Source organism: Callorhinchus milii, unplaced genomic scaffold (genome assembly GCF_018977255.1).
Source record: "Callorhinchus milii isolate IMCB2004 unplaced genomic scaffold, IMCB_Cmil_1.0 Scaffold2, whole genome shotgun sequence".
NCBI classification, from domain to species: Eukaryota; Metazoa; Chordata; class Chondrichthyes; order Chimaeriformes; family Callorhinchidae; genus Callorhinchus; species Callorhinchus milii.
Genome location: NW_024704743.1, coordinates 45,774,327 through 45,780,326, shown reverse-complemented (window position 1 = coordinate 45,780,326; position 6,000 = coordinate 45,774,327).

Sequence of the window (6,000 nt, the reverse complement as noted above, 5' to 3'; positions counted from 1 at the left end):
AGCTGGTTTCAGTCGAGGTGGTGTTTTAAGCACTACAATCGATCTCAGCATTCCTGGGCGAGAGCGAGGAAAATCAGCAGCTCATTCCTGATTTGCTGTTAAGTGGTTCTTGCTATATGTGGGTTGAACATCAGGTGAGGATGGTATCAGATTTCCTGTGGCACCCTCCCTCCTCTCCTTCACTGATGCCCTCCCACCACTGAAAGTTGAATAGCTTTCCAACACTTACTGGCTTATAAACAAAGAACAGCCACTTGGGTGAGGCATTAGAAGGCATGGTATGGTGCACATGAAACTGGCCATCTGAATAAATCGGGAGGGTATAATAACAAAACCTATAAATTGATCCATCAGGGATCTGAGATGAAATGACAATCTGAATGATGGATTTTACATGCTGAGGTGAACATTTGCACTCCACACCAATAGATGTCAGTGACCCACCCCTGAATATAAGCCATGTTTGGCTGTATGACACCAATGCAAGTTTCTAGTCAACAAAATAAAAACAAAACCCAAGATATACACTGTGTATACTACTCCACCCAATTTAGAGCTTCATTGCTTTCTTTTGGGGTCATGAAGCCTCACCCCGCTGTGGTGATGGAAGCAAGTCATCTCTCACTGCAATATGGGCTCATTTCCCAACCCAACATTTACAATCACACCAGGACCGCTGCAATTTACCAGACAGTTGCGATTCTGCAGAAGCTCTCTGTGTGAGATGTAGTTCTGCTTCTAGGAAGTTACCCTTGAAACGTTGCTTTTGTCTGTTAATTACTGAACACTGCCCTTTCACCTCTGGGAATTGGTTTGGAACCAATCCCAGATTAATGGGATGAATGTCTTGTCTCTCTGCTCACTGTAAGGGTCCGAAGTTAAATGAGTTTGGACAGTCTCAACCCAGTTTGGGCACACATCCACAGTACAAGGAGTGTCCATTCTTGACACTAACTGGCATTACATTAACAGTCTCACTCACAGAGGTCATAGTAGGGTGCTCAGTGAAAACAATGATAATGATAAGTAATAATTTGATGTATTGGCTTATCACATCAAACACCTCAAAGTACTTTATACAATGAGTTACTCTGAAGCGCAGCAAATGTGGCAGCTAATCTATGCCAGGAAAAACATAGAAAGAGCAACGAGATGAATCTGTCTTTTTAGTGAATTTGAATTAAGGAGGAATATTGGGTAGGACACTATAAGATCTCCATGCTCTTCCTCCATAGAATCTTTAACACATCTCCTGACAGGCATCCAGAAGTTCATTGTCTCATCAGAAGAACACACCACTGCCAATTTCTCCTCCTCCCCACACACCATTTTATTTCCCCCTATCTCACCTGAGGACTGTGGCATGGTTAAATATTTGAAGAGAAAAAAGTACGTAAGACTACAATTCTCACCTAGATGAACACAATATTCAGCTCCTCCCCTATGGATGAAAGAAAAGGTTACATTTGGTATCTGTAGTTTATTTGAGACTGTTTCACTGTTTCACATGTATGAAAATACAATACAATGTATTTAATATAATAATAGTAATAATCCTGGCATTTGATATAGATGTCTTCGAGACATCTCAAAACACTTCACAGAACATACTGTAAAGTGAATTGACTGTATATTTTGTGGGTGAAAGGAGGGCATCTCAATGCTGAAGAATCTAATGTTTAGAAGTGATTTGGCGACAGATACAGTAGAAGAGTGGTCGGGCATAAGAACATAAGAAATAGGAGCAGGAGTAGGCCATTCGGCTCCTCGAGCCTTCCCTGCCATTTAATAAGATCATGGGCTAGCATTCCTCACATGGCGAGTTGCTGGCCAACTGGCTAGTAGGGAGGCAACAACAACAACAAGATTTCATTTATAGAGTGCCTTTCACGTCGGGAGGACGTCCCAAGGCGCTGGACAGTTGGGTCGGGACCCGAGCAGGGGGGAAATGATCAGGGTGAGGGGAGGAAAGGGTGGGAGTGAGGAGGGGGTAGAGAGTCGAGAGGGGAGCTGAAGACACAGTCGAAGAGAAAGGTCTTGAGACCGGCCTTGAAGGAGGAAAGGGAGGAAGCAAGGCGAAGGCACTGGGGGCTGGAGTTCCAGAGCCTAGGGGCTGAGAGGCTGAAGGCCCGGCCACTGATGGTAGGGCGGTTGGGGCGGGGGATGTGGAGCAGACCGGAGCCAGAGGAACGGAGGGTATGGGCAGGTAAATAGGGGGATAGTAGGTCGGAGAGGTAGGAGGGAGCAAGACCGTGAATGGCCTTGTAGGTGAAGATGAGGATCTTGAATTCGAAGGCAGACTCTTTTCCAGAGAGGAAGGAGAAGTGGAGGATAAACTGTGTCCCTCTGGTGTAACTAATCCAGAAACATTTTACAGAGTACTCTTGGACTATCTTGGACATGTTACAGAGCTCATTCTTGTTCTCTTAAATAGGCCGATATAGGTAATCTCAGCCAAAGGGACAAATGGAAGCACACAACTGACCCCAAGACCCCAATATCCAAGTACTAATGAGAGGAAACAAAAGAATTGTCATGACTGAACAATCCCCACTGCAAGCTCATGGTGTGGAGTTCGGGCTGGACCTCAGCATTGATGCCACCAATAGTGGAAGAACCTGGTGTTACTGACTCCCCATGCCGTACATGAAGTTGGGTCACTTCTTTGAGGAACAAGAAGTCTGCTTGTGTCAGTGTACCACAGTATGAGTCAATACCTTCAGGCAAGGAGGGACAAGAGAAGGAAATTGCAATACAAAGATTACGGCTGAAAAGCTCACTCTGCGGGAAAGCGGCAATGTAAACAACACCTCAAGGGCAGGAAAAGTGCCATAAACTACAATTTATGGGGTGAACTCAATGCATGTTTTACTGACCCAGCTCTGAGGGGATCTCAGGTTAGAATTCAGTCTCATGGACTGGCACGACATGCATGGGCTCCATGCAAGAGTTGTTCTTCATATCACAAGGTGTTTTTTTCCAGCCTCAAAAAATGCTGTTTACACTGAGGTTGCATTTCCAGCACCCATTCTTTAGGTATCAGCCTGGACAATGAGTGCAGCTGGGCTGTTGATAGTGGGAACTATCGAACACAAGCCCAGTCTTGTTCCTCACATGAGAAGTTCAACCATGTTATTGCAATTAGGAACAGGAACCCTGGCCCCTTTAGTTTACTCTTTGCCTGGGACCATTAGACCTGACTGAAGGACAGAGCTGAGTGTAACCTCAAATCATTCTTTGTAGCTCAGTGCCACACAACATGGAATTTTGAAAAAAATCTTAATTCCAGTCTTAATTTTGAAGCCAGAGTTTTGCAGTACTTTTTATAACCTGTGGAAAACCAGTTTCTACTATTAGTTTTAAGGCTGAAGCAATGAGAAATTATAGCAAGGACACATTGCTGAATGTTCTTGCTCAAGTGTTCTAGCTCTATGGGTTGATACTGAACAACAACTTCACCTTTACGTGGGTTATTGTCTTGGAATGCGTCACAGTGTTGGATGTCGAGTAAGGGAGAATAGGGAGGGGGGCTCCTGACAGGGACGGTAGAATTTGGGGTTTCAGATTTCCATTTCTGCAGCTGACAGTTAAGGTAAGTGGTAGACGTTTACCTGTGTGGTGATTTGGAATGAATCTGTCATCAGACTTGCTTCATTTCCTATCTCTCTCATATAGCGTATTCCTCAACCCCTCCAGCATTGATGGCTGTGCTTTCCTCCACTACTCCCTCACCCTCTAAATCTCCCTGTCTCAACCCCTCTGCCGTGCCTCCACTTTCGAAGCACTACCCCAAATGAAGGGCATTATTTAATACAAGTTATTGTTGGCTTGCTTGGGTTCACACAGGAACAATGGTCACTCATCTTCTCAGTGAGAATAGGCAGCAAGGTACCAGAGGGCTATCACTCAGTAGGATTACTTACTTCATGAGGAGAGGGAAGGAAAACAGAGGAAATAGAAGAGGGAAAGCTGATTATGTCTTAAAATTTTATGTAAGCTCTGAGGAAACGCAGACAACTCAAATGCTTTCAGTTTATTCATGAATACAATATAGCTGGAAATTAAAGAAAATGTTGAATCTTTTATTGCCCTGCTTTTACAAATTTCTTCCTTGAGACTCTTCAACTCAGCAGTTACATAAACAAGTTCAGCTGGTGTTTTAATTTGAATCCTTTGATTTTTAAAATATTAAGTTGTAATTGAAACTGATGACTGCCTGTGAAGCTTAAGGTACAATCTGTCAATAATTATTGCTCCACAGGTCAGGAACCAAAGCCAACATCCATTTCATCCATCTGTCCATGCACTATGATATCTGTGAAATACATTAGTTTCCAAAAATGTGGATGTTAAGTAAGGAACTGAGCTCCAAAATTTCACATTTTCTAAGCCCCTCTCCTATGCCCCTCTTTCACTTTTTCCATCATAAATGCACCCCATTTCCTCTTGAATACATTGATGCATTTTGCTTCAACCACAGCTTCCGGCAGTGAGCTATGTGTTCTGGACATTGCTGTATGCAAATTGGCTGCTATGTTCACCTACACATCACAGATTATCTTGTGAAGCATTTTGAAATGTTCTCCTGATATGAAAGACGGTATATCAAAAGTAAGCATTATGAGTTATTTATTATTTATTCCTACCACTCTGTAAAGAAGTTCTTCTGAAACTCCTTTTTCGATCTCCCACTAGCTATCTTGTATTTATGCCCTTGTGTTTTGGACTCACTGACAAAATATAAAATTTTCTTAAATTTTAAAACAAATCAGTCTTATTGGGCTATGACTATATGGGATTTCGGGCATCGGCAAAACTATACACAAGCGCTCGAGGACACCTGTGAGAGATTGCAATCAATCAAAGAAGCCATTCAAGGACAGCCATAGGAGATCACAGAGTTGGATACACCGAATGCATAAAAGCAACTGTGGGATACTTTATTTATTAAAAACCTAGATGAAGATCAAGCTCACCATTATTGGATGGGGAAGGAGTCAACTGTTTTTTTTTCAATTAAGTTCCATTTAGCAGCTTCTAATAGTGGAGGTATAGAAATAACAACCAGAGATAAAGTTGGATCAGGATCTTTCAAAATGATTAAGACTTTTGTAAGTCATTTTCATTCATTTAAATGTGTACACAAGGGTACACAAGTGTTCTAACCACTACCCTGCATGAATGGCATTACACAAATGCAAGTTGTAGTTATAATTAGCAGCATATTTATGAAACTCACTATAAATATTGATCTGGTTATATCTGTGATACAGCCTTGTCAATTATTCATCTTTTAGGTATTCATTGATATGCTGACACCAGCCTATTGAATGAAGACCTATTAGTGGTCAGTAATAATCAGTTTTAAGTCAATGAAAATTCCTTATAAAATGGTTGCTCAACTTTTCCAAAATAGTGAGAGAAAAGCCAGCAAAGGTTTTTAAAGACAAGAACAAGTTTTTAAAAAGTTGGAAGAGGTAAAAGTAGTGAAAATGAAAATGAAGGATACCAAATAAGGAAGAAAGGGAATCAGGTGGGTGCAGGAAAAGCTTTATTTTAAAATTATATATTTTTAAATTGTTTTAATTAGCTAGGAATAATGTTACATGAATAATACTGTTTGAGCATCCTCATTCCTTTATTGCTGTTGTTTCAGCATCACAGTTTATTGATCATAATAATTCTTGTCTTTAAAGTAGCAGCTTACCGCGTTGAAACACCTCAGAGTTTGTTTCCATGACAGGTCTGTGTATTTGTAGGCAAATGTGGCAGCCAAATGCACATTGTAATGTGTCACAAACAGCCATGAAATGAGCGACCATTTTTTATCGGGAAGATTGTTGGCCAGGATACTGGAAGCAACTCCCTTTTCAAATAATATTGTGGGATCTTTAACGTCCATCTGAGCAAGGAGACACGGCATCTATTTAATGTCTCATCCAAAGGACAATGTAGCATTCTCCCAGCACTGAATTGGAGTGTTAGCCAAGATTCAGAGTT